Source organism: Callospermophilus lateralis, chromosome 3 (genome assembly GCF_048772815.1).
Source record: "Callospermophilus lateralis isolate mCalLat2 chromosome 3, mCalLat2.hap1, whole genome shotgun sequence".
In the NCBI taxonomy this organism is placed as follows: Eukaryota; Metazoa; Chordata; class Mammalia; order Rodentia; family Sciuridae; genus Callospermophilus; species Callospermophilus lateralis.
The window spans coordinates 53,139,985-53,165,975 of NC_135307.1; the positions used below are offsets into that span (position 1 = coordinate 53,139,985).

The 25,991-nt window shown below is 33.9% G+C and overlaps 1 pseudogene; it reads left to right on the forward strand.

The window, feature by feature from the left end:
- Positions 1 to 10,523: 10,523 nt before the first annotated feature.
- On the forward strand, positions 10,524 to 10,892 carry LOC143393791 (eukaryotic translation initiation factor 1 pseudogene; annotated as a pseudogene).
- The last annotated feature ends 15,099 nt before the right edge of the window (positions 10,893 to 25,991 follow it).

The window sequence follows — 25,991 nt, forward strand, 5'->3', positions numbered from 1 at the left end:
CTTTTCTCCCTGCCTTCTATCATGCATCTTTTCATTTTGTTATACCAATAACAGGCACTATGGTACTAAAGATTTCTTTACCTATTTTTTTCTAATAGAATTATTTGTTTATTTACCACTATCTCCTAAGATTTAAGTCTTTATCTACATGACTTTGGTCAAGTTATCACATCTTTCTTTGCCATGGTTTGAGGAAAAGCACAAACATTTACTTTGAATTAAATAGAATTAAATAATATAAAAAGTAGCTAGTATGTAATCTGTGATCAATAATCTTCTAATTATCACCATGAAACACAAACTTGACCATGTCACCTCCCTGCCTTTGAAATCTTTATTAAATTATTTTTTTAAATTTATATATGACAGCAGAATGTATTCAATTCATAGTACACATACAGAGCACAAACTTTTCATATCTCTGGTTGTATATAAAGTGTATTCACACCAATTCATGTCTTCACACATGTACTTTGGATAATGATGTCCATCACATACCACCATCATTTCTGATCCTATGACTCCTCCCTTTCCCTCCCTCCCCTCTGCCCTATCTAGAGTTTGTCTATTCCTCCCATGCTCCCTCTCCCTACCTGTCTATGAATCGGCCTCCTTATATCAGAGAAAATATTCAGCATTTGGTTTTTTGGGATTTTTCAACTTTACTCCATCTACTTACCTGCAAATGCCATGATTTTATTCTCTTTAATTGCTGAGTAATATACCATTGTGTATAAATGCCACATTTTTTTATCCATTCATCATTCAGAGGGCATCTAGATTGGTTCTAAAGTTTAGCTATTGTAAATTGTGCTGCTGTAAACATTGATGTGACTGTGTCCCTGTAGTATGCTGTTTTTAAATCCTTTGGGTATATACTGAGGAGAGGGATAGCTGGGTCAATGGTCGTTCCATTCCCAATTTTCCAAGGAATCTTCATACTGCTTTTCATATTGGCTGCACCAATTTGCAGTCCTACCAGCTCTTGTGAAGGTAAGTTGGTGTGTGGATATCTCTTTAACTTGGGATATACTGTCGATGCTTCTTACTCAGTTGCCATTTTGTTACTTCTTCTAACTGGTAGTGTTAGAGATGATGAAAAGCTAACAGATTGGTATATATTTTAAGTTGAAAATTGCTAATGGATTTGTTGAAAAAATAATGGAAACAGAGAAAAATAAGAGGTTTTGTATGATTTTTCTTTTTTAACTGCATAAATGCTAATGTCCTAAATTGAATTGGAAATGACTGAAGAAGGGAAAGATTTGTGGTTTGGGAGGCAGATTATCATAAGCTATCAGAGTCTTAGAAAAGTGAATGGAAAACTGTGTTAAATATAATAAAAAATATTGAGAAATAAATGCATGAGATAAGTCATGACACAGAGTTAATGACCAAATAATGAATCAGAGGGCTTTAAAAATGAATAATGCTGTAGGGTAACTAGAGATTATTATAATTTAGAAAAGGTTAAAATTATTATTCAAAATACATTAAGAATATCAGACTGAATGGAAATAACTGAATCCAAACAAGTAAAATTTCTACTTGTGATTTCTACATTAATCATAATGAACTTGATTTCATAAATTACATATTTAATGTGCACATGACAATAAAAAGCAAAACAAATGGGAAAGAAAGGCTACCTAAAAGTTAGCCACTTTGACACTTTATACAAAAAACATAACAATGCAAAACTGTCTAAATCTGTGGTAAAGTAATGTATTTGTGCAAAGTGAGATTTTTAATTATATACTTTCTGCTAGGTAAATTTTTAAATTTTTTTTTAATTTGTGAGACTACTATTAGATTTAGACAGTTTTACATATAATATATATATATGTATATATATTTATTTATATATATTTATATATATATTTATTTATAAATATATATTTATTTATAATAAATATATATATTTATTAAGAGTTTATCAAAGAAAATGCATGTTTTACATGATGGGGATTGTTATGGTTTGAATATGAGGTGTCCACAAGAGACACAGGTGGGTACAATGCAAGAATGTTCAGAGGTAAATGAATAGATTATGAGAGTTGCTACCTAATGGTGTATTAATCCTCCTGAATGGATTAACTGGGTGGTAATTGTAGGAGGATAGGATGTGGCTGGAGGAAGTAGGACATTGGGACATGGCTTTGGGGTTTATATTTTTGTCCCTAGCATCTTTGCTCTCTCCTGCTACTTCTTGGTGCCATTTCCTGAGCTGTTTTCATCCACCATACCCTGCCACCATGACATTCTGCCTCACCCCAGTACCCAGAACAACAAAGTCAGAAACCATGAAGAAGCTCTGAAAATGTGAATCAAAGAAACTTTTCCTCCTCTTAGTTGTTCCAGTCAGATATGTTGGTCACAGCAATAAAAAAAACTGCCTAACACAGAAATTGGTAACTAGAAGTGGGGTCCTGACTGTGACTATTCTGTGATTATGAGTGATAACTACTCATATATTAACCCACTTGGATGGATTAACTGGGTGGTAACTAGGAAGACAAAGTGTGTTGAAGAAGATAGGTCATAGGAAATGTACCTTTGGGATTGTGTATCCCATCTCCAACACCTTGCTCTAGTCTCTCTCTCTCTCTCTCTCCAACACCTTGCTCTAGTCTCTCTCTCTCTCTCTCTCTCTCTCTCTCTCTCTCTCGCTCTCGCTCTCTTTCTGTATCTCATCTCCCCAACTCCCACCCCCATACCCCATGCTTCCTGAGTATCAGGTATCAACTGAGCTGCTTAATTCTTCCACGTTTTTTTGTCATGATGCTTTTCAACACCTCATAGCCAGAGTGGCTGACTACAATCTGAAACCATGAGCCAAAATAAAACTTTTTCTCTTTTAGTTTGCTCTTGTGGAGTATATTGGTCATAACAATGCAAAACTGTCTAAATCTGTGGTAAAGTAATGTATTTGTGCAAAGTGAGATTTTTAATTATATACTTTTTGCTAGGTAAATTTTTAATTTTTTTTTTTAATTTGTGAGACTACTATAATAACTCAGACTTTTTTTTTTGTAAAAAGTACATGTCAAGTACATTTATACATGAAATCAGCCAGGAAATTTTGTAAATAAATCAAATATTTTCATGTTATTATTTTTTTATTTGAATCTATAAAACTTTTAAGGCTTTCTTTCCAACTCTACACACTGCATCAAAAATATAAAGATCACATAGGCCCCATAAAATTTAAGTATGCTTTGGAATTTTTACAATGTAGTGTTTTATGTATCCCCTTAAGTAAGAGAAAATATATAGTCTATGTGATGTGTAAAACAGAACACTATACTTTGTTTTATAACTAGATAGATAATTTTCATTTATTTAGATTCTTAGCATATTAGAAATGTAAATATTTAGAACAACTTTATTTTCTTGTATAAAAACATAATATGAAAATGTAGATGTATTTGGCCACATTCTTAAAAATGTAATATGTACCTTAAAACTACATTGACTTTAAGAGAAAATAATTAAATATGCGAACATAAAGTATTTTTCTACCTTTTATGATGATACTAAACTTTTAAGGATGAAACAAATATAAAAAGTATTAGGACAAATGTTAGCATACTTATTACTAAAAGTGAACCCATATTTTTAAGAATATAACTTAATTAAAATATCTTTAAAATGAGAGTTCATTAATATTTCATCTGCCACAAGAAAAGAGGAAAATAAGAAACAACACAAGTCATATTTAGTTCAACTCTTTACCCTATTTTTGGTTAAAAATGTAGATTCAGTCTAAAGTAATTATATGAGTCTTTGATCTTTTGTAATATTTGTAATTGATTTAAATATCACTATATTTTAAAAGTATCACCTTTTGGATTTAAACTTATAATACATAATTAGCATTCATTTAGATATCCAGATTTAAATATATGCTCTGTTCCCTGAGAGCAACATTTTATTAAAGAAAACGAATCTTTGAAACATTCCTTGGAAATGAATGTTTTCCTATTTCTTGAAAATATGAGTACATTCATTTGTTGCTCCCACAAGTGAAAGAGTTCCTTTGATAGGTCAAACTTTTCTTAAAAATAGTGATGTGATTAATGTTTTTATATTTAATGTGTTATAATAAATACCTATTGCCATAGCTTTGTAATATGCACATATCAAAATTGAAGCAGTTAGTGAATAAAGTGGATGTTAAAATATGACAATTAAATAAAATTAATGCTGAAATAAGTTTACAAATTGATGAAACTTGTTGATATTCATGATGCTGATAAGGTGCACCTTAGAATTTATTTATATTACTATGGACAAGAACCATTTGCATTAATGTCCACTTTTTTTTTAAACAAAGTATGGTGTTTTAGAATAGCTCAGGAGATAATCTCTCCGGGATGTATCAGAAAAACTGTAGTAGTTTTGCATACTTGAAAGTTTTGCCACTTTGTCTAACAAACAGCCTTTTCTCCCTGTGATCTCAATTATAGCAAATAAAAATTATTCTTGATGCAAAAAAGCAAAATACAAGAAAAACCTGCTACCATTATGTTGTTCTGATAATTTATATAGTTGAAATAATACTTTCAAATGCCACATATAATGTCTTCAGATTGCTTTTAAAATCTAAAGTCATGTAGTATTGAGAAAACTTCCAAAACTTTAAGTTTTAGCTCCTTTTAAAAATATTTTATAAGAAATGTTGGATTGGCCACAAAAGCCTTTTAATTGCTTGGACACCAATCAATAAATACTCTATCAGGTTTTACTTTCAATACACATACATAAGATTCCATTGTACATTTTGGTGCATAATCTTCAAAATATTCCAAGAATAAATTAAACATGAAGCCATAACTATTACTCAGAGTAAATATTAAACTAACACTATCAAATATTTATTTTATTAATTAATGAGGTAAAAGTACGAATCATGCAACTGGTTTCTCATTTTTTTTTTTTTTTTGGTACTAGAAATTGAATTTAGGGATACTCAACAACTGAGCAACATTCCTAGCTCTATTTTGTATTATTATTATTATTATTATTAGACAGGTCTTCATTGAGTTGCTTAGTACCTCCCCATTGCTGAGACTGGCTTTGAATTTTCCATCCTCTGGCCTCAGCCTTTCAAACTGCCAGGATGACAGGAGTGTATCACCATGCCCAGCTTATTGATATATATATATATATATATATATATATATATATATATATATATATATATATATATTTTTTTTTTTTTTTAAAGAGAGAGAGAGAGAGTATTTTAATATTTATTTTTTAATTTTTGGTGGACACAACATTTGTTTGTATGTGGTGCTGAGGATCAAACCCGGGCCACACACATGCCAGGTGAGCGAGCTACCGCTTGAGCCACTTCCCCAGCCCTATATATTTTTGAAAGAGTCAAAAGAGTAGATGTTGGGGGGATCCAAGATGGCTGGTCAGAGGGAGGCAGAATTCTGTGTGTTCATGACCTGGGACTCAAGTAGTGATAATAATGCTTCTCTATAGCAATATTCCTCCTCCCAGGCAGGAATCATGGCCACCATGCCCATCTAGGGTGCAAGGCTTCAGCTTCAGAGTAAGTCTCCCAACTACTCACCCATGTAGGACTACTGGGTACCTAGTGGGATCATTGGCATCAGCACCTTCAGAGAACTTTTATCCACCCACTTGAGCAGAAATCATGAACACCACTTGCTCACAGGTCACCTGGTAGCTTCCCACATGCAGGAACTCCAGCAACCATTCCCATGTGAACCCCCATCTATCAATGTGGGGCTCCCTTGGTAGCCTCCATCTTAGAACTCTACAGAAATGGAGATAGTTCCCTATGTGCAATAGCCTGCTTTACCCAAGAACTTTACACAGGCTCTGAAGTCAGCCAACCACAACACAATGCACACCATAGAGCTCATCTCTAAACTCATTGTTCAACATTATCACCTGGCTCCCCCCACCCTGCCCTGAACTGACACCCCATGGCTGAAAGTAACCACCTCCATCTTGAGTCATCTTCATCACCATCTTTAGTGGAGGCAACCACCAGTTTGGAATTCCAGCTGGCCAGGTACCCAGTTTCTAACTCCCCACACACCCAAGCAGCTGCTAAGCAGACATTGTGAGTGCCCAAAACAAAAAAATGTTTTCAGCGGGGCATGTTCTCATTGCACCCAAAGTACCATGCCCAAGAGCTTCGAAGATAAAGGTTCCTCACTAGTCTTCCTACTTACTTAGTCTCCCTTTCTACTCACTAGGAAGTAGTAAGGGAGAGGGTGAGTGTGATAAAGTTTACAGACTAACACAGAGACCAGGAACTGGGAGGACTTCAGGTGAGATAAGAAGATAAGACCAGGTGCTCACATCACAAGGGTGGTCCCAAAAAGAGATTATTGAGGTGCAGTCTCCAATTGGGGATTGATGGATCCCACACCCCACTTCCAGATGCCCTCCTGTTGGGACCTTTTACCTCCCTTGGGACTGTGGCCATTATTGGGTGTTGGCTGAGGCCGTCTCATAGGTTAGCATTTCTGTATATGTGACCTGGCTGGATCAGCATTTGCTGGCTTTTAGCCCGTAGTCAATCTTTTGACTTTAGCCCTACCTAATGGTTTAATCTGAAATCTGCCTAGACCCCTTAGTGACAGTGATGTAACTGCTCCTTATTGGTTCTTGCTACTGTCTCTTCTTAGTCTCTCCTAGCATATATAACCTTGTCCCTGACACAATAAAGTTGAGATTATTGCACCTTCATGGTTGACTCCTCTCCTGACCCGGTGTGATTGTGTGGGCCAGGTTGAGTGGCGGGCCAGGTCCTGATACTTACCCTCTTGCTCAGCCCAGGAGACACTAGCTGGTCTAGTGCGCTTCACTACCTCTGTCAGAGGGCGGTTCTGACAGCTGGTGCCTTGGAGACAACAGGCTGGTCTCCCACGTATCCTAGTCGCGGGGGGGCGACACCCTCCAACCAGGACCACCCCTCCCACCCTGGTTATCTTCACCATCCTGAGGGCAGAGATACTAGCTGACATTTATTGGATGGGAAGGGAAGCAAGAAAGACACTGATCTCCAACCAAAACAATCCCTGTTTCTTCCTTCAAGATTTTTTTTTCTTCTCCCTCTCTATTCTGTCCTCACAACCCCAACATATGTGAAACCAAGTACTTTGTATGATTTAGGATTTTGAGACATATGATATCTGAATATTTTATGATTGTGTTTTATATTCTTTTCTGTTTGCTTTCTTTTTTCTTTTTTTCCCACCAATTTTTACTATTTTAACATTTTTAATTTTTCTTAATATATATGTGTGTTTGGGCAGACAAAGTAAATGTCTTCCCACTTATTTAGTCTACCCAAATTACTTCCTCACTCTTCCTTTCTACTAATCTTCTTATTTAAATTTTTTTTTTATACTTCCTAAGATATAATAGTTTATATTCTCACCTCCTACCTCTTCAGCATATCATTATACTCCTCATCTCAGTTCTTTGTCCACCATGAGAAACTGTATACCCTTTTACAAACCTACTGAGTATACTGTAGATAATAATTGAATTCACCATTTCTGTACATTGTGACTAAACTGAAAATGTCTTCATAGCAGCTATTTGGTTAAGTCTGTATTTGGTTGTATTGGCATCTGTTAACATTGTTACTCACCTCAAAAGAGAAGTATTAAAAACCCTACATGGGCAGTATAAGCCTATAGGGTTAAAAATGGTAACACCTCAGATAAACGGTGCAATATGAAAAGACAAGAGGAGAAAGTGCCCAAAACATATCAAGATACCACAATACTAGAATCCATGGTCAGCACAGCAGAAGAAACAACAGAGAAGGAGTTCAGGATGTATATGATTAAAATGTTCTGCGAATTAAAGGATGATATAAGAGAGCAAATATAGGCAGCAAAAGATCCGTTTGAAAAAGGCTACATGAACAAATACAGGAAGCAAAAGATTACTTCAATAGGGAGGCAGAGGTTCTAAAAAAATACAAAAAACAGAAATCCTTGGCTGGGAATGTGGCTCAAGTGGTAGCGCACTCGCCTGACAGGCGTGCAGCCCGGGTTCGATCCTCAGCACCACATAAAAACAAAGATGTTATGTCTGCCGAAAACTAAAAATAAATATTAAAATTCTCTCTCTCTCTCTCTCTCTCTTTCTCTCTCTCTCTCTTCAAAAAAAAAACAGAAATCCTTGAAATGAAAGAAACAATTAACCAAATTAAAAGTTCAACTGAAAGCATGACCAACAGATTAGACCACTTAAAAGATAGTACCTTAGACAATGAAGACAAAATATATAATCTTGAAAAGAATGTAGACCACACATTGAAAATGGTAAGAAACTATGAGCAGAACATTCAAAAAATATGAGATAGCATAAAAAGACCAAATTTAAGAGTTATTGGGATGGAGGATGGCATAGAGTTCCAAACGAAAGAAATGAGCCACCTATTGAATGAAATAATATCTGAAAATTTTCCAAACATGAAGAATAAATTGGAAAACCAAATTCAAGGGGCTTACAGGATGCCAAATGTACAAAATCACAACAGATCCACAGCAAGGCACATTATAATGAAAATGTCTAACATACAGAATAAGGAGAGAATATTCAAAGCCACAAGAGAAAGGAACCAGATTACATATAGACAGAAACCAATTAGATTATGTGCAAATTTTTCAAACCACTCCCTGAAAGCTAGAAGATCCTGGAACAATATATATCAATCTCTAAAAGAAAATAGAGACCAACAAAGAATCTTATACCCAATCAAAATTAAGTTTTAGATTTGATGATGAAATAAGAATCTTCTGTGATAAAAATAAATTAAATATTTTACAACTTGAAAGCCTGCACTACAGAACATCCTTGGCAAAATATTGCATAAAGAGGAATTGAAAGACAATAAAACTCAGCAAAGGGAGGTATTACACTAAAGTAAAAACTAATCAAAAAAGAAAGCAAATCAAGTTAAATAAAAAAATGGCTGGGAATCCAAATCATGTCTCAATAATAAGCCTTAATGTTGATGATCTAAACTCACCAATCAAAAGACACAGACTGGCAGATAGAATTTAAAAAAAAAAGACCCAACAATATGCTGCCTCCAAGAGACTCATCTCATAGGAAAAGACATCCACAGATTGAATGTGAAAGGTTGGCAAAAATCATAACACTCACATGGACCGAGGAAGTAAGCAGGGGTGTCCATCCTCAGATCAACTTAATTAGACTTCAAGCCAAGGTTAATCAAAAGGGATAAAGAAGAACATTTCATATTGCTTAAGGAAATCATTCATCAACAAGACATAACAAAGAATAAGTTTATATGTCCCAAACAATGCATCGTTTACATTCATCAAATAAACTCTTCTCAAGTTCAAGAGTCAAATGGACCACAACACAATAATTCTGGGTGACTTTACGTACATCTCTCATCACTGGATAGATTGTCCAAACAAAAGCTGAATAAAGAAACTACAAAAATCAATAATGCAATCAATAACTTAGACTTAACTGACATATATAGAATATTTCATCCTTCAATGAGTCAAAGGCATTTCTGTATATCAGGGACAAATTCTCTGACAGGGAAACGAGGAAAACTGCCCCATTGACAATAGCAAAAAAAAAAAAAAAAAAAAGAAAGAAAGAAAGAAAGAAAGAAAGAAAGAAAAATACAGAACACTAAAGAAAGAAAGTAAACAAAAGAGCTTAGAAGATGGAACTATTTTTTTTTTTTTTTGGTCTTGGATAGACAGAATTAATATTGTCAAAATGACCATAATACTAAAAACATTATACAGATAGATTTAATGCGATTACAATCAAAATACCAATGATATTTTTCATAGGAATAGAAAAAAGTCATGAAATTCATCTGGAAAAATAAGAGAACCCAGAATAGTTGAAGTAATTTTTAGAAAGAAAAGTGGAGCAGGTGGCATCACTATATCAGAACTTAAACTATACTACAGAGCAATAGTAACAAAAACAGCATGGTATCAGCACCAAAATAGACTGATAGACCAATGATAGAGAATAGAGAACACAGAGACTAACCCACATAATTACAATTATCTTATATTACGTAAATGTGCCAAAAACCTACAGTGGAGAAAAGATAGCCTCCTCAACAAATAGTGCTGAGAAACCTGGAAATCCACATGCAACAAAATGAAACTAAATCTCTATCTCTCAACATGCACAAAATTCAACTCAAAGTGGATAGAGGAATTAGAAATTAAACCAGAGACAGTAGGCCCAAATCTCCATCATATTGGATTAAGCCCCTACTTCCTTAATAAGACTTCTATAAATCAAGAATTAAAATCAAAATTAATAAATGGAATAGATTCAAACTAAAAAGCTTCTTCTCAGCAAAAGTAACAATCAGTGGAGTCACTGAGCCACCACCGAGGACTCAGCAGCCTCCCCCTTGAGCCCCCCCCTTCTCTCTCCCCCCCACCTTCTCCCACAGCTGCCTTCTGCAGGCCGTTTCCACCAAGGAAAAGGAATTGTATGGTATGTCCGCTATGCAGAACCTCCACTCTTTCAAACCTCCCCTTTGCTGATGCAAGTAAGGGTGATGACCTGCTTCCTGCTGGCACTAAGGATTATATTCATATAAGAATTCAACAGAGAAACGGCAGGAAGACCCTTACCACTGTACAAGGGATCGCTGATTATTAAGATAAAAAGAAACTAATGAAGGCGTTTAAAAAGAAATTTGCCTGCAATGGTACTGTAATTGAGCATCCAGAATATGGAGAAGTCATTCAGCTACAGGGTGACCAGCACAAGAACCTATGCCAGTTCCTGGTAGAGATTGGACTGGCTAAGGATGATCAGCTGAAGGTTCATGGTTTTTAAGTGCTTGTGGCTCACTGAAGCTTAAGTGAGGATTTCCTTGCAATGAGTAGAATTTCAAGTTTTAAAACCTCACAGCTTGTATAATGTAACCATTTGGGGTCCGCTTTTAACTTGAACTAGTGTAACTCCTTCATGCAATAAGCTGAAAAGAGCCATGCTGTCTAGTCTTGAAGGTCCTCATTTAAACAGAGGTCAAGCAGTAGGTGCCTGGCAGTGTCCACCCTGAAACAAAGCAATAACATGATGTTTCAGAAAAGCCCAGAGCCCCAAGATTAGATGGCTGTGTCTGACCAGAAGCTTCTCAACTCTCCCTCAGTTGAGGCCCCTGCCCTAAGAGTGTCATGACCTGATCAGGAGGAATGGGGTAAGGCAGCTGTACCACTAGAAGGGGGCCTTTCGTATTTTTTTCTTTTTTTTCTTTTTTTGGGGGGTTGTTTCATTTTGTTTTTTTAAAAGAATCCCTGGTGTATAACCTGACCAGGTGGGCAGAACTCAGGGGCCACCTTCCTTCCAGTGAGGTGATGTGACATCTGGCTTGCCACCAAGGTCTTCTTTTTGACTAGACGTATGCTAGCTAAGGGGTGTCCAAAACAACAGAATATGAGGTCAGCTTAATATCAGTTAAACTTTTGACAAGGGAACAATTTCCTAACTGATGTTATCAGTCCTGTAGCTAGCTGTAGAGCTTGCAACTCACTAGCAACAGCTGCCCAGTGCCATGTGAAGTTTTTTTGTAAACTTTTTTATTAGTGTATGTAGTTTTGCATAATACTTAGGTTCACTTTGAAATAGTCATACATACATGCAGTTCAGTCTACTTCATTTCATTCTCTAGTCCCTCTTCTTTCTCTCACCCTGAGATTTCATCTCATTCTACTCTTGCTTATAAGAATAAGGATGATAATAAATGCTAACAAGGATGTCAGATAAAAAGGTACTCCCACCTGTATTTTTGTATTTATTTTTTACCCTCTCAATGTTAACCCTTCCTCCTGTCCTTCCTAGCTTCTAGTGACCCCTGTTCTACTCTATTTATGTTCAATCAGTTTTTAGTTTACAGTGAAACTATGACAATGAACCTATGAGTTTCCAGTGAAACTATGAGTGAAAATATGACATTTGTCTGTCTTTATTTGATATATCTCAAATATATCCTCTAGCTCCATTCATGTTGACCTCAACTTTTTAAAGAAGCATATGTATTCAAAAAGTGGATAAACTCGAAATAAAAGAAATAAGAAATTTATAAATTTAAGGCAATTTTAAGTAGATTTTACATAAGTAATATAGGAAATAATATCTACTAACCCCCAAATTTTGAACTTTTATAATATATTCTATCATTATATTCAACAATTATATCAATATTTGAAGTTTGTTATTTAAGAGTCAAAGGATAGGGTAATTAAAGAAAAACATATGTAACAGAATTATAAAAGAAATAAAAGTTTCAATTCTGGGGCCTACTAGTCAATATGAAAAGTTTCTAGAAGTAGATGATTGAGGAATGGAAATTTTAAGAATGGCAAGGCTGGGCTGGGATGTGGCTCAAGTGGTAGCGCGCTCGCCTGGCATGCGTGCGGCCCAGGTTCGATCCTCAGCACCACATACAAACAAAGACGTTGTGTCTGCCGAAAACTAAAAAAATAAATATTAAAAAATTCTCTATCTCTCTCTCTCTCTTTCTAAAAAAAAAAAAAAAAAAAAGAATGGCAAGGCTTTAGAACAATTCTAGTAGTTATGCCATAGTGAAAAAAAGATGATTTTAGTGAGCATAGTTTTTCAATAGTTGGAAATGGCATGTTACAAGATAAAAATAGCAGAACTAATTACTGGGGAAAAAACAGATTTAGAGTTTTAGAGCATGTAGAAATGTAAGAAAATGGCAAGAAATCAGACTCAAGGCAAAGAGCAGGAAAGTCTAAAAATGCCATATAGGATTATAACATAAATATTTATTTTATGTATTATGAAATGCTTGTTATCAATGCATTTTAAAAAAATAGTCTTGAACTTGTATCTACTTAAATCAGTGATATGCATAAAAATTTCTGCTATGGACTCTTAATTATAAAAAGTGATTTTAAGTCCTGAATTTTAGACCATTTGTGAAACTCAATTAAATTCCACTAAGCCCAAATGCTAACTACTCTGCCAACTGGTAAAAGAGCACCAACGAACATGTTTTTAAATCACTAATATCTCAGTGCTAACATCTCAGTGGCAACCATGCAATAAGATTTTTAGCATGATTGCATGTAATTTACAAGAAAGATATTAGGACAATAATTGGATGAAAGCATTATGCTCATAAATGACACATATAAAAGTAAACATTGTAGAGCCATATTACCAAAGGGAATACAAAATGTCACTCTGTAGTTATGATGTTAGAAAAGAAACCTTCTCTTCATATTCTCCATTTTGTTTAGAAAACACAGTATGCTATGCCAACTCTATTATGGAATCAGATCAGTTTATCTGACTAGTTGAGAAATTATGATCATTATTAGATTTATTTTTAGCATCTGTTCTCATGTTACTGTATATGCAATATTAAAGACTACCACAGTCTGAGTTCATATTACATTTGCAAAATGATGCAAGAGAAGAACCAAAGATAATTAAAAGTAACCCCATTACCACAGGGGAGATATCTTATAACAATAAGAGATAACACATATTATAATAACAAAATCATCATCTGTTTGAAAAATTGGTTTCTTATCTAATAGAGTTTTCAAATACATTTTATCCCAAAAGGTGCTACAATATAAGATATTTTGCATAAATGCTAAAAAATATGAGATTTAAAATATGCACTGTAATACATCTCAAGTAGATATCACTATTGGTAATTTGAATTTATTAAGCAATAAATGTGCTGAGGTTCTATTTCATAACATTGCAAAAATATAAAAATATATATAATACCTTTGAAAGAATTTTTGAAACTTATGTATTAATATGAATATAACTACTCCAGTTATTTTAAATTGCAGCTATGCAGGAAGATATCATATTTGTTTTATTTACATTAGAATTAATTTTCATGCTGCATATTCATCATATATATTTATAAAATTTAAATTATCATTTAAAATTTATTTGAAATTGGTGTATATTTAGATCATTCATTTGATTGGCAATTTGCTATCATATAACTGGTGTTAGATATTCAAATCATAGAGTTTTATACAGAATAAATTTAGGTGATCATAAAGTGAAAAAAGAGAATTGAATGCTGCCAGTGAAATTGAATGCTGTGGAGTGCTGGCAACTTAGGGACACAGAGTTTCGGATCCTTTGGTGATAGAATGCACCAGACTGCAATTCGCATCTCCACAGAGCATCGAACAGAGAACTGAAGTTTGCACTTAATGGAGATACAACCAGTTCCCTCCCCATCACCAGACACCCCATTGTGGAAATGGGCTGTCGCCATTTTGGAAAATCTACCTCATAGCTCTGGGCAGATCTCACAGACAGGGAGATTAGCTACAGATCAACGGTGATGACTTGGTGAGTGCCCAACAAAGAGCGTTCAGCTGATCTCGAGCGTGGCGTGACCAGGGCACCACATGCCCAGAGTGATCCCAGGGCTGTGAAGAGGAGCCCCAGTGACTGTGGCCTGGTGAGCAGGAGAAGTGAGGGGGATAAAGGCCAGGAGCAACCCAAAGAGACTGGGATTGGAGAGGCGACCGGCAGGGGAGGCACCCCACATGGATTGCTTCCTACATCCTGATGGCTGAGACTCAACCTGGAATGCACAATGCCATCTACTGGTAGAGAAGAAAACAGAACTCTAAGAGTGCATTTTTCTTTTTTTTTTAAATTTTAATTTTAAGTTTTTTTTCTTTCACTTTCTTCTTCTTTTCTTTTTACTTTTCTTCCTCCTTCTCTTCCTCTCCCAACCTCCAAAGCGTTACTATTTCAACTACTTGTAATACATTAAATGCAAATAGGTGAAGGTTTATATGCTTCTTATAGTCTTCCCAAGTACTAAGCTACCCCAAAATACTCCTGTATATTCTCCTGTTAATAACCCCCTTAATTAGAGCTCTCTTCCAAAGTAGCTAAGATATATTAACCCCCATATTCTCACATCTTTCCTCTTAAACATAAAGTCCTACGTTCAACCCTCAGTTCTCTATACACCACCAGAATCTGTATGCCTTTTATGAAGCTAATGAATTTACTTTAAAGTACAATTGAACCCAACATCTCTAGACATTATCTCCCATCACAAAGGAGAGACCTTGGAGCTATACAAAAACAACACAAATATATAGGAACAAATAATAACACAGCAGTCACACAGAGCTGGAAAGAAACATGAGCATCATGAAAAAGCAAGGGAAAAAAGAAACAAAAACAATGCAGGACAACTCAACAATAGAGGAGTTGTAGCTGCAGCAGAAAAAAATGTCAGATAAAGATTTCAAGATATATATACCTCAGTTGATATGGAGTCTCAAGGATGACTTTAGACAGCAAATGCAGACAATGAAAGATCACTTTGACAATAAATTACATAAACAAATCTAAGAAGCAAAAAATCAACTCTACAGGGAGATACAGGTTATACAAAAAAAAAGAAAGAAAAAAAAAAGAAATCTGGAAATGAACGAAATTATAAACCAAATTAAAAACTCAAATGAGAGTATCACCAGTAGAGTAGACCAATTAGAAGTCAGAAAATCAGACAACGAAGACAAAATATATCATCTCAAAAAGAGCCTAAACAACTCAGAAAAGTTGATAAGAAACCACAAGGAGAACATCCAAGAAATCCGGGATACCATAAAAAGACCAAATTTAAGAGTTACTGGGATAGAGGAAGGTACAGAGGTCCAAACCAAAGGAATTATCAATTCGTTCAATGAAATAATTTTAGAAAACTTTCCAGACATGAAGAATGAAAAGGAAATCCAAATCCTAGATGCCTACAGGACACCAAATGTACAAAACCACAAAAGACCCACACCAAGACATATTATATTGAAAATGTCCAACATGCAGAACAAGCATAGAATTTTAAAAGCTATAAGAGAAAGGAGGCAGATTACATTTAGGGGTAAACAAATTAGGTTAATGGGTGATTTTTCATCACAGATACTGAAAGCTAGAAGATCCTGGAGCAACATATTTCAAATGCTGAAAGATAATGGGTTCCAACCAAGAATCTTGTATCCAGCAAAATTAAGCTTCAGGTTTGACAATAAATAAAAACCTTCCATGATAAACAAAAGTTAAAAGAGTTCACAGCTAGAAAACCAGCTCTGCAAAACATCTTGGGCAAAACATTACATGAAGAGGAAATGAAAAACAATAACGAAAATCAACAGTGGGAAGTAGTACAGTAAGGAGGAAAAACTAATCAAAGAGGAAAAACGAATCAAGTTAAATAACAAAAATAAACAAACATGGCTGGAATTATAAATCATATCTCAATAGTAATCCTAAATTTTAATGGCTTAAACTCACTAATCAAAAGACATAGGCTAGTAGACTGGATTAAAAAAAAAAAAAAAGATCCAACAATATGCTGCCTACAGGAGACTCACCTGATAGGAAAAGACATACATAGACTGAAGGTGAAAGGTTGCGTAAAATCATACCACTTACATGGACCTCGGAAGCAAGCAGGGGTGTCCAAACTCATATCAAATAAAATAGACTTCAAGCCAAAGTTAATAAAAAGATAAAGAAGGACACTACATACTGCTAAAGGGAACCATCCACCAACAAGACATAACAAACATTAATATATATGCCCCAAACAATGTTGCAGCTATGTTCATCAAACAAACCCTCTCAAGTTCAAGAGACAAATAGACCACAACACAATAATCATGGGTGACTTTAACACACCTCTCTCACCACTGGACAGACCTTCCAAACAAAAGTTGAATTAAGAAAGTATAGATCACAATAACACAATTAATAACTTAGACTTAATTGACTCAATTGAATATATCAAACAAAATCAAGCAGAGACACTTTTTTCTCAGCAGCACAAGGATCCTTCTAAAAAATAGACCATATATTATTCCATAGGGCAACTCTTAACAAATATAAAGGAGTAGAGATATTACCATGAATTTTATCTGATCATAATGTAATGAAGTTGGAAATCAACGATAAAATAAGAAAGAAAAATTCCTACATCACTTGGAGAATGAACAATATGCTACTGAACGAACAATGGGTTATAGAAGACATCAAAAAGGAAATTAAAAAAAATCTTAGAGATAAATGAAAATACAGATACAACACATCAAAATCTATGGGACATTATGAAAGCAGTACTAAAAGGAAAATTCATTGCATGGAGTTCATTCCTCAAAAAAGGAAAAGCCAACAAATAAATGATTTCACACTTCATCTCAAAGCCCTATAAAAAAGAGCAAATCAGCAGCAAATGCTGTAGAAGGCAAAAATAACTAAAATCAGAGCTGAAATCAATGAAATTGAAATAAAAAAAACAATTAAAGAAATTGACAATACTAAAAGTTGTTTCTTTGAAAACATAAATAAGATTGACAGACCCTTAGCCAATCTAATGAGAAGAAGAAGAGAGAGACCCAAATCTTAGCATACAGGATGAAAAATGTAATATTACAAGAGACACTACAGAAGATAATTAGAAATAATTTTGAAACCTATACTGCAATAAAATAGAAGATAGTGAAGGCATCAGTAAATTCCTTAAGAAATATGATCTAACCAGATTGAATCAGGAAGATATACACAACTTAAATAGACTAATAACATGTGAGTAAATAGAAGAAGCAATCAAATGATTACCAACCAAGAAAAGCCCAGGACCGGTCGGATATACAGCAGAGTTTTACAAGACCTTTGAAGAAGAACTAATACCAATACTCTTCAATATATTTCAGGAAATAGAAAAAGAGGGAGTACTTCCAATTCATTCTATAAGGCCAATATCACCCTGATTCCAAAATCAGAAAAAGACACTTCAAAGAAAGAAAATTTCAGACAAATATCTCAAATGAATAGAGATGCAAAAATCCTCAATAAAATTCTGGCAAATCAAATACAAAAACACATCAAAAAGATCATTCACCATGATCAAGTGGGTTTCATTCCTGGGATGCAAGGCTGGTTCAACATAAGGAAATCAATAAATGCAATTCACCACATCAATAGACTTAAAGATAAGAACCATATGATCATCTCGATAGATGCAGAAAAAGCATTCAACAAAATATAGCACCCCTTTATGTTTAAAACTCTAGAAAAAGTAGGGGTAACAGGAACTACCCTCAACATTGTAAAAGCTATCTACGCTAAGCCTCAGGCCAGCATCATTCTAAACAGAGAAAAATTGAAGGGATTACCTCTAAAATTTGGAACAAGACAGGAATGCCCTCTCTCACCACTTCTATTCAACATAGTTTTTGAAACACTAGGCAGAGCAATTAGACAGATGAAAGAAATTAAAGGCATAAATATAGGAAAAGAAGAACTTAAACTAGCACTATTTACTGATGATATGATCCTATACCTAGCAACCCCAAAAAGTTCTACCAAGAAACTTCTAAAACTAATAAATGAATTCAGCAAAGTGGCAGGATACAAAATCAACACCCATAAATCAAAGGCATTCTTGTATATCAGTGAGAAATCCTCTGAAATGGAAATGAGAAAAACTACCCCATTCACAATATCCTCCGAAAAAAAAAATACTTGGGTATCAACTTAACAAAAGAGGTGAAAGATTTATTCAATGAAAACTATATAACCCTAAAGAGAGAAATAGAAGAAGACCTTAGAAGATGGAAAGATATACCTTGCTCATGCATAGGCAGAATTAATATTATTAAAATGGCGATGTTACCAAAAGCACTCTGCAGATTCAACACGATTCTGATCCAAATCCCAACAGCATTCCTCACAGAAATAGAAAAAACAATTATGAAATTCATCTGGAAAAATAAGAGACCCAGAATAGCTAAAGCAATTCTAAGCAGGAAGAGTGAAAGAGGTGGTATTGCTATACCAGATCTTAAACTATACTACAGAGCAATAATAACAAAAACAGCATGGTACTGGCACCAAAATAGGCTGGTAGACCAATGGTACAGAATAGAAGACACAGACACCAACCCACAAAATTACAACTACCTTATATTAGACAAAGGTGCTAAAAGCATGCAATGGAGAAAGGATAGCATCTTCAATAAATGGTGCTGGGAGAACTGGAAATCCATATGCAACAAAATGAAATGGAATCCCTATCCCTCACCACGCACAAATGTTAACTCAAAATGGATCAAGGATCTAGGAATCAAACCAGAGACTCTGCGTCTAATAGAAGAAAAAGTAGGCCCTAATCTCCATCACGTGGGGTTAGGCCACAAGTTCCTTAATAAGACGCTATAGCACAAAAATTAAAACCAAGAATCAACAAATGGGACGAATTCAAACTAAAAACTTCTTTCTCAGCAAGAGAAATAATATGTGAAGTGAATAGGGAGCCTACATCCTGGGAACAAATTTTTACCCCTCACACATCAGATAGAGCTCTAATCTCTAGGGTATACAAAGAACTCAAAAAGTTAAACAACAAAAAAACAAATAACCCAATCAACAAATGGGTCAAGGACCTGAATAGACACTTCTCAGAAGAGGATATACAATCAATCAACAAGTACACAAAAAAATGCTCACCATTACTAGCAATCAGAGCAATGCAAATTAAAACTTCTCTAAGATACCATCTCACTCCAATAAGAATGGCAGCCATTATGAAGTCAAACAACAACAAGTGCTGGCGAGGATGCGCGGAAAAAGGTACACTCATACATTGCTGGTGGGACTGTAAATTGGTGCAACTAATTTGGCAAACAGTATGGAGATTCCTTGGAAAGCTGGGAATGGAACCACCACTTGATCCAGCTATTCCCCTTCTCAGACTATACTCAAAAGACCTAAAAGAGCATACTACAGGGACACAGCCACATCAAAGTTTATAGCAGCACAATTCACAATAGCTAGACTGTGGAGCCAACCTAAATGCCCTTCAATGGATGAATGGATTAAAAAATGTGGCATTTATACACAATGGAATATTACTCAGCACTAAAAAATAACAGGATCATGGCATTTGCAGGGAAATGGATGGCATTAGAGCAGATTATGCTAAGTGAAGTTAGCCAATCCCCCAAAAATGTCTTCTCTGATATAAGGGAAGTGACTCAAAATGGGGTAGGGAGGAAGAGCATGAGAAGAAAATTACTTCTAGATAGCGAAGAGCCATAGGAGCAAATGGGAGGGAGAAAGGTAATTGCATGGAAGCGGGAAGGAGACCCCCTTCATTATATAGAATACAGGTATCATGATGTGAGGGGAAAAAAAAAAGAAGTGTGTCACATTAGATTGGGTAGAGAGAAGTAATGGGAGGGGGTGGGGAGAGAAAGGGGGGAATGGAAGGACAGCAGAATAAAACAGACATTATTATTGCTGTGAGTATATACATGACTGCATGACCGATGTGATTCTGCAACCTGTACACTCAGAAAAATGAGAAATTATATCCCATCTGATTCAATTATATATGTCAAGGTCATTGTACTGTCATGTGTAACTAATTAAAACAAATAAAAAATAAAGTGAAAAAAATGAACTGCACAGTGCTTTTGAAATTGTTTCAGTTTAATATCTCATTTTTCAGTTGAACATTATAGAATCATGTAGGTTAAACTTGTTTCAGATCACAAAATTAGTACATATGCATGAATCAGCCTAAAACTATATTGTACCATACTCTACCCAACTCATAGTGTTCTCTGTATTATTTCATATTTCAAAAAGATTTGCTGATTTCTTCAGAAATTTCATTTGTAATAAAAAATGGACTTTTGACACATCCAGAATTAATCTAGGAATGTATCTAAGAGAAAGGATGCAATAATAACAAAATATTAAATAATAATCATTTTAATAATTACATGGATGCATTCATGAAGCTAATCAGCAGTATAACATATTCTCACAAATATATATAATGTCAGAATCAAAAGTAACCCAGTGACCATTGGGGGATATCTTTTAACAACAAGAGAGGATAGGTAATATAAGAGGAAAAAATTAGAAATAAAATATGTAAATAAATAATACATATTCAATATTTATTTTTAATTAGAAGTAAGCTGTGGGGACAAGTACACGGAGTACTGCATACATGGCCTACATTAAAAAAATAGTCTTGAACTTGAGGCCACTCCCCTCATGCTAGGGATGTGATTGGCAGGCTGCTTACCCTTTAGGCACATCCCTGGGCTTGAGGCCATGTGTTGCAATCCCTGTTCTTGCTTGACAACCCACTTCCCAATTGGTCGCTGCAAGGACAGTTAGCAGAAATCGCACTGGTGGCTACCTGTAATCTGCCTAGATACTGCATGAGTATACCTACATGGTAACTGTGCAATAAAATCAGACCTGCCTCTTGGTCTCCAGAGGTGTTGATTAGCAACTCTGCAGCTACACTCTCCTCTACCCTGTTCTGTGGACCTCCTCACTGGATGAGAGACAGCCCATGCAGTAGGTGATATTTTTCTACTTGGAAAAATTAGTCTTACAACTCTCACACATACCAATGGCACATGTATATATGTATATGTATATATATATATATATATTACATTTTTATTAGAGCATTATAGTTATACATAGTAGTTGGGTTCATTTTTGATAAAATCATACATGCTTGGAATTCAGTTTTAAGGTCCACCCACATTTTACTCTCCTTCTCACTCTCTCCCTAATCTCCTTTCTCTACTCTAAGGATATTATTCTGCTTTTTTACTTTTTATTTATATTTGGTACTTTCTACAAATACATAAAGGCAAAATTCCCTGAGGTCTACTTATATATGCATGTAATTTGATTTATTTTGTTAAATTAATTTCATATTTCCTTCCCTTTCCCTTTCCTCTGACCTCCCCCTCAATTGAATTCTTCTATTCCACTGATCTTCCCTATATCTTTATAATATCTGATCCCTTTCCTCCACCTTTTCTCAGGTATTTTGTTCTAACTTCTACATATGAGAGAAAACATTTGACTCTTCATTTTCTGTTTCTGATTATTTCACTTAGTGTGATGTTCTCAATTTTCCATAATTTACCAGAAAATGCCATAATTTCTTCTTTAGGACTGAGTAAACTTTATTGCGAATATGTTCCATATTTTCTTGATCCATTAATCTACTGAATGGATCAATTGATTTCATAATTTGGCTATTCTGAATTGTGCAACTACAAACATTGAAGTGGATAAATGTATCACTATGGTATGGTGATTTTGGTTCTTTTGGATAAGTATCAAGGAGTGGGATTGATGGGTCATAGCATGATTCCATTACAAGTATTTTTTGAGGAATCTCTATTCTGCTTTTCAGAGTGGTTTTACTAATTTACTGTCTCACTAGCAATGGATCAGTGTACCTTTTCCCACACATTCTTGCCAGCATTTATCATTTATAGTTCTGAAAATTGCTATTCTGACTGGAATGAGATGAAATCTTAGTGTAGATCTGAATTGCATTTTCCTGATTACTAGAGATGTTGAATATTTTTTTCATTTATTTGTTGGCCTTTTAGGTTTCTTCTTTTGAAAAATATCTATTTAGTTCTTTTCCCCTATTACTGATTTTTTGAGTTATTTGTGTATTCTGAATATTAATTCCCTATTAGAGGAGCAACTAGCCTAGTTTCTCTCCCCATTCTATAGATGATCTTAATCATGGCCTTTACTACAGAAACTTTGTAACTTAATGGCATTCCATTTACTGATTCTTGGTTGTATTTCGTGAGCCTTAGGGATCTTGTTGAGGAAGTAGGTGCCAGCATGTATATGATGGAGTGTTAATTTTATGTTTTCTTCCAGAAGTTGCAAGATTTATTGTATAACTTCTCATTCTTTGATCCATTTTTATTTGACTTTTGTGCAGGATGAGAGGGATCAAATTTCTTCCACATGTAGATAATCAGTTTTTCCAACACTATTTTCTAAAGAAGCTATTTTCTCCAACATATATTTTTCGCACCATTATCAAGTATCAGATGACTGTAAGTATGTGGGTTTCTTTCATGTCTTATGATCCATTGGTCTTTTGTCTCATTTGTTGTTAATATGATGCTGCTTTTATTACTATAGCTCTGTATTAGCTTTCTTAAAGAATCTCAATAAGAATAGCCAGAATCTTTTAAGGATTGACAAGCTTGAAAATCCAAAGTGAAAAATTCTGTCATAAAGACACTAGATAAAAGGGAAAATACTAGCCATAGACTGACTGTGAAAGCTGTTTCCTTGTACCTTGATCTGCTGACAATGATGTGGTAGGAAGGTTCAAATCATTCAATGACAATTGTTTCAACCATTTACTTTCCTTGTATGTGAACATTTCTTCTGGGCTTCAGGATCTGGAAGCACTGAATTTCATTTCATATCCATTTTTGTCCTTAATGATATAGATATTTCCTGTTGTTTTTCTTTTATCTCCTATTATTTTCATAGTCACATTTTCTTCTATTCTGGTATTCAGATTAATCTGTGGAATAATAAATCTGGGATACTCTCCTACTGTGTATTGCTTCTTGGACTTGTGAGATTAGGATATGTCTATACAGAGCTCAACCTCTTACATAGTCTTACTTAGCAGTGTAATTGGTTTTGTTTTCTTTCCTTAGGAAATTTAGGGAAAAAAATATGTCTACTAAAGACACACTTGTTTTTATTCTATTCTTATTGTTGATTACATATATTTTTAAAAATATATTTTGTTATTTCTGCAGAGTTTAAGAGACCATGTAAATGTGCACTTACTGAACCCTTTTCATAGAATTTCAAGTTTTGGAATATAGTACAATGAGAATACATGATATACAGTATCTATGTAAATAAATTGACCAATGGAAAGTAACTAGAAATTACAAATTTCTTTTTAATAGTAGAAAACGTGAAAAAAGAGAAATAATTTAGAAATTCAACATTGTAAGGACAATAATAATCCTGCAGTAGAAATCAATCTCATGTTAAAATATATTTTATTCAAAACACTTAAAGTTGGTTTTATATTATAGATTACACCCAACATACAATATTGTTAAAATATAATTGTATTGTATATTCTTTTTGAGAATAAGAAAAATTCAGACTGTTGCTGACATTTAGATTGCCAAATTCTTCAAGCATTCATTCTCCTAGTTATTTCCATAGGTTAAATTGAAAAGCCTATGCCTTTAAAATTGTAACAAAATATACTTCTAATACTATCATATTTTTTTGATATTCATAATTCTCAGAAAACGGAATCATTATTCATTATTTAATGAATTATTGTACAGTTTGAATATTCTTTAAATTAAGGATATATATTATGCATTATTAGTTCATGGTGTATATGATAGACACTATTGTTTAATAGGCTACATTATTAAAATTATTATTATGCTAGCACTATTGATTGGTCTTTTATCAAAATAGCAAATGAAGAGAAATGCCAAATATACTCATAAATACTCCATGTAAACACTGTTGATATAATCTAAAACTATAAATATGTCATATGCTTTAATATTTTTCATAATACATGAATATATGTGATATTAAAAATGTTCTATAACATAATTTTAAAAAAATCTGCTATATTATAAATCAGGATCAAAGATTTAATAATTCGAAGTGAATCTTCTGTGGAACTGCCACATATATTTTTCTCAATTCCTAATTTTGTGTTATTTCTTTAAAGGAATATACATATTTGAGTTCAAGACCCATACCTACAATAAATTTTGAAGTAAAAAGTTCTACTTAATTTTCTGTAATATTATATTTTACAATTTCAGAATTTGGGCATAATCATTTAAAGATTAAACATAGGAATAAAAATTCCACTATTTATAATAATTCTGAAATTTATTATTATGCTGAGATATATCATTCTCTAAAATATTGGGCTAATGAAATTAATTAGCACTATATGTGTATTTTGTATGTATGTATGAATTTTATACACACAAATTTTAGATTCAATAAAGCTTATGAGTATACATTTTTCTTGGCTCATGAAAATGCTCAGAGAATTTACATGGGAATTTGATTCATCAATATACAATGTTATTCCTGTTTTACGACCCCTAGGATGCTTAAAAGCAATTCATAATGAATAATACCGTAATGACAATTGGCACTGGGTTGAATTTATAACAATGTTTGGGGGAAAAGCTGTCATTCTAAATACTAGAATGTGATTCACAAGCCAAAAAAATCACCAGTGTTATATCTTTCAACATCATAATTCTATTTTGTCCTAAAACATCTACACGGAATGTCAGTATCTCTCCAGATGTGAAATTTATTGAACATTCTTTATTCATTGCAAATATGAGTCATTAAAATTATGTTTTTCTATTATATAAAACATTTTATCCCTGAAAAAATGAGTAGTACATGATAACTAGAAATAAAAGCATTTTCTGAATCACTTCCATTATATATTTTGTCACTTAACAAATATTACTATTATAAATTTAAGGGGTAAAAACAGTATAAAATGTAGCATATCAACTCTATATTTTAAAAGCAGCTATTTTTCTTTGTGATTCTATAAAGGTTGCCAGATTTTTTTAAAAATTATTTTAGGCATCATTTAATTCTGTGATAAATTTAATGAAGTATGCATGTGTGATTATGTGCTTAGATATTCTCCACCTCACCCTTCAGCTATAATGTTCTGTTTCACTCATCCCCAAATATTCATAAATGTAATTAATGAATTCATCCCAAACACTGTGAGTTAAATAATTGTAAATTATTAAATAGTAAATTTAAACTTTAAGTTATTGTTTATTAAACATTCAAATAAATAGATCACTAATAATTTTTTGTTTTGGGTCTTAGTTTAACGCAATTCACTTTGAGTTGATTCATGTTTGAGGATTAAAATACATTTAATTTCAGCCATCTTAATGTGAATAGCCACTTTTACATCATTTATTAAAAAGATTTTTCTTTCTCCATTTTGTGTCAGCAATTTTTTGAAAGCAATTGACTGTGGATGATTTCTGGGAATTTCTGTCTTATTCTAT